Source organism: Phyllopteryx taeniolatus, chromosome 2 (assembly GCF_024500385.1).
Source record: "Phyllopteryx taeniolatus isolate TA_2022b chromosome 2, UOR_Ptae_1.2, whole genome shotgun sequence".
Lineage (NCBI taxonomy): Eukaryota > Metazoa > Chordata > Actinopteri > Syngnathiformes > Syngnathidae > Phyllopteryx > Phyllopteryx taeniolatus.
The window spans coordinates 15768574-15783155 of NC_084503.1; positions in this window are offsets into that span (position 1 = coordinate 15768574).

Sequence of the window (14582 nt, forward strand, 5' to 3'; positions counted from 1 at the left end):
TTGGTTTTCGGCCTTGCCGCTTACATGCAGTGATTTCTTCAGATTCTCTGAACCTTTTGATGATGAAATCCCTAAATTCCTTGCAATTGTACGTTGAGGAACATTGTCCTTAAACTGTTCGACTATTTTCTCACGCACTTGTTCACAAAGAGTTGAACCTCGCCCCATCTTTGCTTGTGAATGACTGAGCAATTCAGGGAAGCTCCTATTATACCCAATCATGGCACCCACCTGTTTCCAATTAGCCTGCTCACCTGTGGGATGTTCCAAATAGGTGTTTGATGAGCATTCCTCAACTTTCTCAGTCTTTTTTGCCACCTGTCCCAGCTTTTTTGGAACGTGTTGCAGCCATAAAATTCAAAGTTAATGATTATTTGCTAAAAAAAATAAAGTTTATCAGTGTTAACATTAAATATCTTGTCTTTGTAGTGTATCAAATTAAAGATAGGTTGAACATGATTTGTAAATCATTGTATTCTGTTTTTATTTATGTTTAACACAACGTCCCAACTTCATTGGAATTGGGATTGTATCTCTCTCTCTCTCTCTCTCTCTCTATCCATCCATCCATCTGTTGGATCTTGAACATTGCAAACACAAACAGTACATGCACTGCAGAGTCTAACATGTTCATCCAAAATTAAAACTTTGCAAATCAATTGTGCCTAAGATTGCTGATTGCATTTTGTGAGAAATGCAATTGAATGCAACTCAAATCAATTCTATTTACGATTCAGGAAATCACAAGTGCCAAGACTGCAACAAGACATGGACACCATGTTAACTACATTTGTTTAATAGAATATTGTTTGTATTTTAATGTCTCCTGCTTTGACGACTTTCTGGATCAGACCTAGAAAATATACCACCAGCAGGCCACATTCTGCCCATCCGCAGTCTATGACTGACTCATATGAGGTCACTATGAAGAGGATGGTTCTTCACCATGTAAACCAATTATTGACCGTAAAAAATACTGTACTATGAAAATGACTGAAGGAAAATGAATTCAATATTTCTCAAAGGCCAATTCATTGGCCAACCCAATAGAGTATTAAAACTTATTGTTTTATTTACGTCTACAAAGTACCATATATTATGTAAAATGTCCAAATGCTTTTGAAAACACATTCTGATTGAAACATGACAAAATAATAAAAACTGTCACTGTCCAGATACTTCTGGAATTATCTGTATGTATGTATGTGTGGAAATGTTTGTAATGGCAATGCTTGTTTTTTTTTTTAACATTTTTATTCCCCAATTGCAACATCCTATACTACACGCACACCAGCATCCGCTTATCTAAACACGTACAACAAGAACAGTAATGAACAATTATTGAACAAACTAAAACAAACGCAATTAAAAAAAATAAATAAATAACAGTATCCAATATTATTCATTCATAAATTCATTAATTTTCCATACTGCTTACCCTCACTAGGATCGCGGGCGTGCTGGAGCATATCCCAGCTATCTTTGGGCAGAAAGCTCGGTATACCTTAAACTGGTCATCAGCCAATCACAGGGCAGAAATAAACAAAAAACCATTCGCACTCATATTCACACCTACGGGCAATTTAGAGTCTTCAGCCTACCATGCATGTTTTTAGGAAACCAGAGTGCCTGGGTAAAACCCACACAGGCACAGGGAGAACATGCAAACTCCACACAGGAGCGGCCAGATTTGAACCTGGGTCCTCAGAACTGTGAGGCAGATGTGCTAACCATTTGTTCACTATGCCGAGTATCCAATATTATTCCAAAATAAATCAACTTAAACCTAAGATACCCTAAAATATTTTTACTCTGCATAAGAATATATCCATATGGTATAAATTCAAAATATGAAATGCTGCTCTCATACCACATCTTTCCTTTGATTCTTGGCATATACTGCAGGGGTTCACCAGTGAGGCAAGTCCTATGTGATGTTTTGTTAATATTCTTCACATAGAACAGCTGGTCACACAGATGTGCTGTCTTGGTAAATGTTTAGATGCTACATTGCCCAGGAGGCGTAGGGCGAGAGGCCTGAATGGATAATGTGGGTACTGTTTATGGTCGACGAGTGACTACTGCAGTTGTGCTAAAGGACAATAAGGAGTTGACATGTTGTTACAAATTGCTGTTCCTGGTTTGTTTAAATAAGAAACGAACATACCATATGCAACACAGCGTTCAAGCCGCGTGTAGTCGGAGCTATGCAATGTCTGTGGGTAGCCTAGCCCAGTGTTTCCAGACCAGCGGTAGTAAGCATATAATTTTATGGTATATTTAATGACATCTACAATGGATCTTGAGGGGAAACACACAAAGACTAAAGAAATAAAATAACACTAATATATTTTTAAAAATTATTTTTATTTATTTATTTTTTTTGTGTGCCCAGATGTGATTAGTGAGAAATATATACGGTGAATGGTGTGAGTCTGTGCTAAGTGAGTGGTTAAGAGGCGTGGCTCCTGCAGGTCGGGCCCATTAGGCCGGACAACCCCTAACACTAATAATGATAAAAAGAAGGAACGGCGTACGAAAAGGGAAATAGCACATCGTGTGTTGGATTAAAGTGAGAAACACGAGCATTTAACGCGTCCATTCTGGATGAGAGAGAGAGAGGACAAAGTTGAGATTTTGTCTAAAGTTAGTAATTTCCCCAAAATTATTAGGCACTAATATTGTACATTCTGGCAAAGGTTTGCCATGTCTACTCACGACTGTAGGCTCAAGCTGGTTGGTGGTCTCTCTCGGGGCGCGTCTCAGGGAGCACGGTGGCAGATTTGGTTGAAGAAAGGAAAAACATGTAGAAAAATAAAGAAAAACAAAAGAGGCGGAAGATTAAAAATAGTTGTTCGTCACGCCTCCTTGGGAGAATATGATTATCTCTCTCTCCCCGCCTGATTTCCGGGATCCGCTCACAAGTTCGGAGAACTCACGCCTGGCTGGCAGTCGAACAGCAACTGTTCAGGAGGCTTAGCAGCGGGGTTCCACGGAGGCTAGGGAGCTGGATCTCCATCCCCACGGCCCGCGGTTACCGAGCCGTGTGTCCGAACAAAGAAAGGGCAAAGGGCAGAGGGATGGCCGAAACCAGCCTGTGACTTAAGAAGTCAGAGGAGAGAGAAAAAACACGAGAGCGAAAACACACAAGCGCCAGGGTTAAGTACCCCAGGGGCGTGTCAAAGAGGGACGGAGAAGACCACACTCATATCGATCTACCTACCGAAGGTGTTCCCTTCTGAGACAGTTCAAAAACAGCATTCCTCATGCAACTAAGCAATTGTTTCAAATGTCCTTAAATTCACCCAGTTGCTCTGGATTCAGCAACACTCGGTAAATGTTATGAGTATAAACGCAGGTTTACTATTTATTTTGATTTCATTTCTTTTCTTTTATTACTTATTTTCCAGGTAACATATATATTTTTTATATTTTTTACGTTTAATTTGAGTTAAAAAGAAGACATTTCCTGAGAATTAAATGTTCAAATTAAGGAGATAAAATCAAATCATTTTCACTCCTTATCACCTGTATGCCACCACAAGACATTGAAAACAGTTTGAACTTTTATTTTTTGAAAAACTAAGTTTCTTCCTTTTTGTTTTGCTTGTTGTCATGATTCACCCTCACAAAGCATTGACCAGCATGGCTCATTTATATTTGTGTGATGCTTTGCATTGACCATATTTGGTTGAATGCAGGCGTGTAGAGGGCGGGACCACATAAACACTTTTCTGTGGAGGACTGTGACTTATCAAGGGAAACAATTTTACAGGTGTGCATTCACATGGTTTGATAGGTCTGATTTTTGAAATCTTATTTTATTTATTTTTGTCGTACGCCATTTTTGGTCTCTTTGACTCTTTGATGAGTCACTAACACCGAAGTCACTCAATTAGTGACGAACATTTCGTGTGAAGTTATTCTTTGAAGAGAGAGTGGAACACAGACAAACACAAACCCTCCTTTTTGAAGTGATGACCGGAGTGTTTGCAACAGGATCGGTTGTGACTGACACGTCACTACATTGATGGGATTCATGGCATCATCGCTCTTGGACAGTTTCATTCAATTAGCACATTTTTCACTTACTGTCAAGCACAATCAAAGCTATAATAGAAGCAGGTAAACAAGAAATATAGGGTGCAGACATGTTTGAGGAAGTACATGATGAGTGATGATTTTCTGATGATGGAAATACTATACGTATGAGCTTGTGATTGGCTTAAATGGAAATGATGGTAGCGGCATCAAAATGCGGATGGTGCTTGGTGGTTTCTGCGATGAAAGCTTTATTTTTGAGGAGTTTATGTACCGGTAGTAGTTGTTTTGTTTTGCAGGGTTAGGAAATGAACCATCAAACAATGCGATGATAGGCAGTCTGCTAGAAGTCGTGGCTCTATTTCATTCTAAATGTTGCTTGACAGCTTTTGCGTTTGAACCCTTCATATTTTGTGATTATTGTTTGTTAGCCAATACAATAGCTGTGTCACTAATTAGAATTGTGTTTTTAAGAAATTACATTGCCATATTTGAGTGCTCTATTTGAAGAAACTCACCTTTATAAAGTTAGTCATGATGATGTGGAGAGCAGGGAATAGCAGCTCTGTCCCTTCTGAGGTTGGCAGTTGAAAGATGTTTCAATGCATTGTGGGAGACTTTAACAACTTGCCACTTCCTGAATTCAATGTCTCGTAACAGTGTTTAGAAAATCAATTATTTCCCCATCTGTCGTCCAAAAGTGACGGAAACAGCTACTGTATGTTAGTGTTAAGGAGGCAGCTGGCAAGGTATGAAGCTCTGCTCATTAAACTCCCCCTCATGCCATATTGATGTATCTGCCATGAACTGGGATCGTGTCAGACGTTCCTATATATATATATGTGTATATATATATATATATATATATATATATATATATAAAGAAAGAAAAATCCTTCACTCTCAACTAGTAAAAAGAAAGCAACAATCCTTCAGTCTCAACCAGAAAATTGAATGGAAGTTTCAGTTCAGTCAGCTTTAATACAAAACAATAAACAAGAACTGCAACTGCAATTAAATATTGTCTAACTGAATCTTTGCATCAAGTTAATTGGCTTGAAAGACACAAATATACACATCTGTCTTAATATTTAATACTTAATAGTTAAACATGGGTCACCATAAAACACACTTGTGGGGGTCAATCTGAAGGTGAGGTAAGACCACCTCCTCTTTTCTCACAAACTTTAAACACCCTGTTCTACACTGCTCCCATCATGACAGCCGAGGTGGCAGGTAGTGATATGGGGCATTAATCATCTATTTTTGGTCTGGCTTGTGAACAGAGGTATTCGTCAGTGCTGATATAAAGCAGCTCCTATTATTCAAATTGATAAGCCTGATCTGCTGATCTGCTGGAGTAGGAATTTGACCATGTTCTCGTGACGAGGGCCTGGATTCTCTTGCTGAAGTACAGGGTCTGTCAGAGTAGCCAGTTCGGCAGCTTGGATCACAGATTTCTGCTGGCCAACCTGAGGATTTGTGTGAAGCATTAAATATAACCAACTGGTTGAATAGTCAGGAAAAAGATGAAGAAAAGGAAGACAAATGGGAGAGGACCCAAAAATTTAAATTGGCGGTCACGCGGATGGGGAGAGTTGCACTCATAACTTTCCGCATTGGGCTTGATGGCAGGTCACGCTTTTATGCTTGATTGAGAGCATAACTTGCTTGAATATGAGAGATTTCTCTCAGTAGCCTGGCAAGCCAGAAGGCTGGGAAACATGGGCCGAACCACAGGCTTAACATCGGATCAAGAATTTCTCGTTGTCCGGGAGAACCACATGGAGATAAAAAAAAAAGAGAGAGGGAAGAGGAACAGCCGGAGCCGAGAGGGCTCAGGCAGGAGCCAGAGAGCAGGGTCAGAGCCAACAAACGCAAGAGAGCGAAACAAAGGGTCACGCCTCCGTCTCAGATAATTATGCATGTGCGCCTTAATCATGACCGGGGTCCCCTTTCAATTCAAAACTGTTCCCAACTTTGAAACTATCACTAGCAGAGATGAATTATAAGAATAAACTTGTTTCAATCTTGGTTCTGCCAGATCAAATAATACTGTCCAACACAACAGTTTTTCATCTGTCCTGTGTCACAATATTTCATATACTGTATTTTGTGCTTGTAACACTGTGGCACAGTCCTCATGAGCAGATTCATTGCAAAACTTGCAGAATCAGCACATTAACAAACACAGAAATCAAGACGTACATTCAGGGTACTCATGCAGACTTGTACATGTTTGTACAGGCGTGCGGTTTTCTTAATTTTATTGTTCATTCTCGATATATATACAATACCCGTGTGTTTAGACAATACCCGTGTGTTTAGAATCACAAGGAGTCCATTTAGCAGTATTTTCAGTCACCACTGGGGGGTGTCTATGTGACATTGATGAGAAGATCATCTGGCCATTCTCAATCTATTGAGTGGGGTTTTTGGGCTGATAAGAGGAGGATTGTTCTTTGTTGAACAGTCATCAATCATCCTTTACCGGGAAGTCTTTGTTCTTTGGTTTTAGGCGGGAAGAAGAACTAGCCTTATCTTGTTGAGTATCCATTTGAGTAAAAACAGACATCCTGCTGGCTTGTGGGCTTCGCTGAGCGTATTAGGGAGCAGGACAGGCCAGGGTCTATGGTCTTTGGCCTGAGGGTCGATATCCGTTACACTACAAATGACAATAGATTGTGACTTTTGTTTTTGAAAGTAATACAGTCCAGTGTATGCCGCAAATCTGGCAACCTCGGCCACCAGTAGCCTGTGATATGACACGCCATGCAGAGGCCACCTCATGAAGCAAGTATCAGAACCTATGATGATGACATTTGGATTCAAGGATTTAAAAAAAAATAAAAACGTGTAAAAGAGAATGATGTCATATCTCAAAGATAAGAGACACAACAACTACGACGTCTAACTTCATCTGTCACTGTGAAACTACTAGAGCCATGTAAACTAGATTAGCTTCATAGTTTAGCTCACTGATAGGTGGTCAAACATGAATTACTCTTCATGTCTATTATGCACTGAATTAATAAGACATTCAATTGATAGACATTACGGAGCCTGAAACTGGAAACTATACCATTCTCATTCACCCAATTGCACACACACTGACATATTTGGGAAACAGAGTCCCACTAAAAAACTTGATGGTTAAGACTTACTCTGAGCGATTAGCCTAAACATGCTAGGTTAATCAGTAAATAACCATTCTTATATTTATGTAGCTTCACGGCATGGAGGTCTTTACAATTGAAGATTATTTGTGTTGCATTAACTGGTGAAGTTTACTCAGATGAGAGGTGAAACGTCTTTTCAGACAACCAAAACAGTCCCATTGTGATCGATTCAATGCCCTGAGAATGAAATGACCTGGATGAATGAGATTGCTTCTCCATGCTACTAGTTTTGTTCATTATACATGGCAAACAACATGTATCTATTAACTTTTTCATTTTATATTTTAAAATTATAATAGTAAAATTATTTTACATTTTATTTTATTTTTACATTTGGCGATGAATAAATTAAATGCAATGTTAAAAAACACGCTATTTGATTTCTTTTGTTAGTGTATGTAAATCGCAAATGAAATGGGGTGTCAAAATAAATATTTGCTGAACGTCTCAAATGTTGAGTGGAGCTTCTTTTTGGGGTTGCACATTAAACACCGGAACATATAGGTAAGTGTTCGTCTTTAAGGACTCGATAAATCCCGGTAGCATGAGTTTTTCACGGTACGGCCATGGGGAACAACAAGTTGTACACCACTGCCCTTCTTCTGCTATTTGTATTCAGTTGTGTGCTTTTCTTGAACCATACTGCTCCATACAATTCACAGTCACCGTCTTGGTGGGCTTCGGCTAGCTATGTAATACGTGACGTCAAACTGAAAGATGCCCTTAAGGTTTAGAAGTGCCTGGGAAAGTGTAGCATCTATCGCTATGTGATCACGAAAGTAGATTTGCTACTGAAAAGCTATTTGATATTGAAAATACCGATGCTATGACCGTGTAAGTGAGACATGAAGTGGAGCAGATAAGGCAAGTGGTGAAGCCCCTGAACTCTGACAAGGAGGTGTATTTGCAAATCGCCGATCAATCGATCCATAATAACGCAGAAAACTTTTTGCTCTTTGTGCGCTCCTCAGGGTTTTAAAAAACAATGGGTTGCTCCTTCCCTATGTGGATGAACCTAATATTTCTGTACAGCGTTCAATTCATCATAAATATAGACCTCATAGTCTGCACAGTGACTGAAGCTGACCTTGACTGGCCCAAACATCACAGGACTGTATTAACAGAGGCAAATACGGGTTCAAATACGTTTTATTTGTATTCAGTCTAAAAATTTGAATTGACTCTTGACATGATTTTGCAATTTAACAAAGTTCTGAACACTGATTTTTCCTGAATCAGAATCAACTGCAATAGAATTGACAGAGTGTAGATAAAGTGTTATGAAGTATGGAAAATAAACCAAACAGTAATGATTTAAAACAAGTGAAAAGGTTTGGAAGCCAAGCTTTGTCACATTTTGAGGATCCAAAGAAAATGGAAGTCATTAGATGTTGATTGACAATGGCATGACAAAGCTGCAAACATCAAATTGTAACACCCACGATGACACCTTCCTGGATTATGCTAAACCATCTGAAAAGCACATGGAACACTGAGGACAGCATTCACTTGATGTTCAGTGATGTTCATCCTCATTATGTACCTCATACACTGCCCAAGGGTCTCATTTTGACCAGTGCTGATGAGAACAAGGACCCAAAATGTGTTTGTGTGCGCATAGTAACTCTCACACAGACTAAAGAATGTTTTGCATCTAGTTTACAATGCTAATCTCATTTGAGGATTATTCGTTCTGACAACAGTGATTGCCAGATGTCATAGTCAAGGTTTATTTTTGTTATACTTTAGTACAGTAACCAGTAAACTATGAATTCCATTCATTAACATGCCACACAATGATTATCTCTTCAACGCACAAACCATTTTCTTCTCAAATAGCAGCGAGAGCACTGTTTTTGCTTTTCCTGAATTAATTTTGGAGTACACTGCTTCAGAATTACGATGAGATTGTCTACTTGCCCTTTCGTTAAACACACTAAAGCACTGACAATACACTGCTGACACAATCACTATGGTTGGATTAAAATGTATACAAAATATTGGCCAAAATATCGTGGGGGGGGTGAAATTATATAGGAAACCAATGCCTGGAGGTGGCAACTCTAAATTTCCCTTTTCTTTAACACTCACTGCTTCCTCAATTATCAGAAATACATTGTTCTAGTCCACTAGAGTACACCTTTATAATTAATTACTTAATTAAAACACTAGTGGGATTATGAAAAAGGTCATTTTTGTCCCAATTAATCAATTATATATTTTTGACGTGATGAGAGCACTTCAAATAAGGCAGGACAACAAACACCTTGAATCTTAAATACAGTTACTGTACACGTTATCTTTGCACTAAATTTTGAGGTTTAATCACCACTTTTACGACTGAGAGGATCTTTGACAGTTCTCAAACTCAGATTAAGTGTCTTGCTGCTGAAGAAAACCCCAAGATAACACATTTCTCATGGGGAAGCAGAAGGGAAAATAAGTTTTCTTCATCTGAGGCAGGGCAAGTCACTTTGTTTTTAGCTGTTCAATGTCGTTCCCCCAGTCTCTCATTGGCTAATCAATGAAACCCAAGAGGGCTCATCAGGCACTAAGAAATGTCAGCCAAAAGCTTTTGATCCGCTGACCTTCATCCACTGTGCTCCAGCAAAAATACCATTGAGAGTGATCCATGTTTGCATGCTTTTAATGGGCCTCAGAGGGCCTGGTTGAAAGTCCTTTGTTTCCAGAGGGTCAGTTCTCTAACTGTACAACATAGCCTCAGAAAGCTTTGGAATATTTCCTAACATCTCCCCCAAGATTCATACATCATCGTACATATGACAGTAAACTAAGAGGCTTATTAGTAATACATGATTAAGTGATTACTTGTTAATCGGTACAGTAAAATACTGATTATGCTGGAAATGGAGCATGGGTTAAATATGGAAATCATCTGACTCTAATTCCTTCACGTGAGGCACCAAACCGTTAAGACGTTTTGCTAACCTTTGCAGAGAGAGACAGATGTAAGGAAATGCAACCGTTGTGTTTTCAACTACATGACAAAATGAAGTGATTAAACGCACCGTGATGACCGCAAAAGATATGAGTTAATGTTTATTTAGGACCACATATATTTTGTGTCTGCAGAAGGGTATCTTATGTCCTCAGTTTTAATGACATTCTGGCCGCGAGTGGGAAATTTATTTGGCTTTCTGAGGCAACCATTTATCTTAATCTGAGGTGACCTAAATCCACAGCATCGCCTTGCTGTACCGTTTTTCCTTTAAAACAGAATTTCACACTCTATTCTCCCATGTACCATCCCTCCCTTAACCATAATTGATGACACTAACCTTTTAATATTCTGCTGTATTCATTCATTCATGGGCAGAAGCACCTCCGACAAGCTGTCCATGTGCAACTGCAAAAAGGGACATTGTCCACTGCACAAAAATGAAGATAAGACAAGGGCCCAGGGTTTATTCAAGCATGTCAAAAAATGGTAATCTGTAGTCACAGCAAAAATCTAACATCTTGACAGTGTGAACAGATCTGGTGGATGAATCAGAAAAATGAGGGCAGTTGCCACTGCTCATGCATTAATTTGTGAATTGTGAAAATGATGTCAAGCAAAGCAGGAAAAAACTGAACAAATAAACTGCTGTGTTGATTAGTAATGTCAACATCCTTCATCTGGAAAAAAAACGATGAAAGCTACTATATATGGTGTATGTGGTTTAATCTTTCTTGCAAAAGCCAATTCTCAGAGAAATGTTACATTACTGTATATAGTATATTGTAGTATATTACTTATGAAATCCACAGATGTGAAGCACATGTTCTAATTTAGGGACTATAACTATAACCAGGAAACCCGAGAGAGTTAGAATGGTCTTAATAAATAGTTCTGTTATTCTTTATTCTAGCTTATTGTTTATACATAATGGTACACAAACTTATGATTATAGCTTGTAAACAGTCATAGTTCTACTTGTTCATACAGTATATGCTTTTAAATTGGATCTTTACTCTGAAGCAAAAAATTTACTGCATTTGAGTTTAGTCTGTTTATTTTTCAATGTGCAATTCAATAAAAACATCCATCCACCCATCCCTTTTCTGCACCGTTTTATCCTCGCAAGGGTCGCGGGCGTGCTGGAGCCTATCCCAGCTATCGTCGGTGAGAGGCGAGATACACCCTGAACTGGTCGCCAGTCAATCAATGGACACATATAAACAAACAACCACTAGCGCACACATTCACACCTAAGGGCAATTTAGAGTCTTCAATCAACATACAGTGCCTGTTTTTGGGATATGGGAGGAAACCGCAGTGCCCGGAGAAACCCACGCAGGCACGGGAAGTACATGCAAACTCCACACAGGCGGGGCCGGGATTTTAATCCCGGTCCTCAGAACTGTGAGGCAGATGTGCCAACCCGTCGCCCACCGTGCCGCTAAATAAAAATATGTTAATGGGAAAAAAATAAAGAAAATAATATCCGTGCAACAGGAAAAAAATAAAATAAGTAGCATGGAAAGGAAATGCACATTTGAAAAAGAGTGAGAGTGTATACATAGATTTAGCATGTTTTATTCTGCCTATTATGATAATTGTCTTACATAGGCATTATTTGACACACAATTTAACTGAAATAATGTGGAGCCACATAGCTGTATTTTCGTTTTTGTTTGTTTCAATTTTAGTGTAACTCTTTAGTAATACACTGTATACTAGAACACCTCAAAATTACCAGTAGTGAAGTAAAAACTAGAAGAAAAAAAAAACACTTATTTTGCATGTCTATCTACTTTGGCAGGATTAAAGTGTAAAAGTACTGGAAGATTTAACCTAAGTGTTTTATCTTTCGCTCAATAACCATATTTGGGGCCAAGTGAAATAAAATACCACAGATAAAATAATTAATGGTTTCCCCATACAAGTGTAATTCAAATTTAGCATGTAGACGTATATGACGTACATGATGATATAAAAAAGAAAAAACACTGAGCAATTAGGAGTGTAAGTTCAGTTTTCACTTTTCAGAATGTCACATTTCCAGCCCGATTCCTTGGCAAACGAAGCAGAAATGTTCAGTTTTTCATAAGCTTGTCTGTTGAAAGGTGTGAGGAAAGAAAACAATCATGAGCATATTTGAGTTAGAGGGAAGTGACATTAAGAGGATGCGCTGCAGCAAGGCCACAGTATGCACATAACAAAGGAAAAGGTGAGGACGCAGAGCCGGAAATGATTGCTTCTATCTATAACACATTAACCTGTCTATCCATTAATCCACATCCATCCACACCTGCGGTCAACAATCTTTCCTTTGTATACAATTTAAAAAAATCATTTTAAGTCAGCGTGCCATTAGAACCATTGTGTTTGTAATAACTCTTTAATAACTACATTACAGTCCCCTCCTAAAGTATTGTAACAGCAAGGTCAGTCCCTTTGATTTTGTTTAATATTTGTAGCGTATATTGGTTTTGAAAAAAAACGTAATTCATTCTGGAAAATAATACGCTGGAAGCGAACGCCTGCGTTTACTTGCGGTTTAATTGACGTACGTCAGAAAGTTACAATCAAACTATCTTTGACTCAAAAGGAGCACCACGTCTCTTTTTATATTCATAAACTTGAAGAAAAGTGACAACAACTTCTAATCAATCTCTCCATTCTGGAAGGTTTTCTACATGGATGACATAAGAGTTCTAGATTGCAGTGGTTTATTGTTGTACTCAAACACACAAAGCACACACAAGGAGTGGATTTTTAGAGAAAATTTTATTAAATCAAAGGGGGAAATAATGCAGAGGGACTGGACTACAAAGATTACAAGTAAACGTATGGAAAGAACAAAATGTAGGGTAAATGACTGAAGTCGTGATGTAAGGGTGGAATGAGGATGTGCGGTGACAATGCGAGAGCTGAAAACTTCTGTGACCGTTACGTAAGCCCAGTTATGCACCAATTTATACCTAGGAAACAGCACGCTGTACTCACATTGAGGAGAACAGAATTTAGGCAGGTGGGTCGCTCTTCCCAATGGATGAGCCAGGGGGCCGATAAAGGTTGGTGGCTGGTGTGGCGTTGGTCCTCCACATGCTCAGGGAAAACCTGAGCCGCAATCCCTTTCTGACGGATTTTAGCCGTAAACTTCCCCACACACACAAAAGTGTAGTTTCGGGGCGGGGGCAGAGTGCTTCTGCCGTCCGCACTCGTCAGCACGGCGAGGAAGGTTCAGTTTGTCTCCGCCACCTCGTGGTGAGAGGTGGGGCTCCCAAGAGAAACAAATAGCGCAGAAGAACAAAGGCTCTGGCTTTTTGTACCAAGGAGCTAAGAGGGCTGCCCTCGAGGGTTTCTAGTGAGAGGAGAGACCACGCCTCTGATTCATTAAATTCATTCGAGAATTTTCCTATGATTTTAATACCAGTGGAATAGGAAATGAATTAATGGCTCTAAGATGAAGAAATCGCTTCCCAGCTTTTGCATTGCCAAGCACACATCCTGGTTAATCTATGCAATGGTTGTTTCAGCCTTATGTGGTGGCTGAGAGCACTTAATATTTGTGATATAACATTTACGTTGTGCAAGGTAAAACATCTCATCTGATTTAGTTGACAAACAGATTTAACCAGCAGACCTGTGGGGAAACAATCATTGGTGACACTGGTGTCATAAGCTACACTGAGATCATTCATGCAAACTTCGTAAAATATTAAAACATACATTTAAATTCGGTGAGAAATGGGCACAGTTCGCGGCTTGCAGTAACTCTCCACCGCCAACGGGTGTCGCGGTTGGCCACTTTTGAAGAGAAAACTAATCAGGAGAAGCTTCATCATACAACAAGACAATGACCCAAAACACACTCCCAACACAAGAAAGGACTTCATCAGGGGCAAAAAGTGGAAAGTCTTAGACTGGCCAAGTCAATCACCGAACCTCAACCAAATAGAGCATGCATTTTACCTCCTGAAGAGGAGACTGAAGGGAGAACCCCCCAGAAACAAACAAGAACAAAAAGAGGCTGCAGTCAAGGCCTGGAAAAGCATTTCAAATGAAGAAGCCAACAGTCTGGTGAAGTCAATGGGCCTTAGGCTTGATGCAGTTATTGCATGTTAAGGTTATCCCACCAAATGTTAAATGTTATTCACTTTAAGTTCATTTAATAATGTCTGTTCCAATACTTTTGCTCTCTCGAAAAATGGGTGGCTTCAAATAAAGATGCTCTGTCCTGAGTTGTTTAACAACTTGAAACATGTTAGATGTAAATACCATAAAATGAAAGCTGGAAACCTGAACCTTTTGATCTGAAACCCAAATGTCTTCAGTATACAACAAAAACAAAGGAATTGACCTTGCCCGTCTAATAATTTGGAGGGGACTGTATATAAAAAATTAAATTGGCA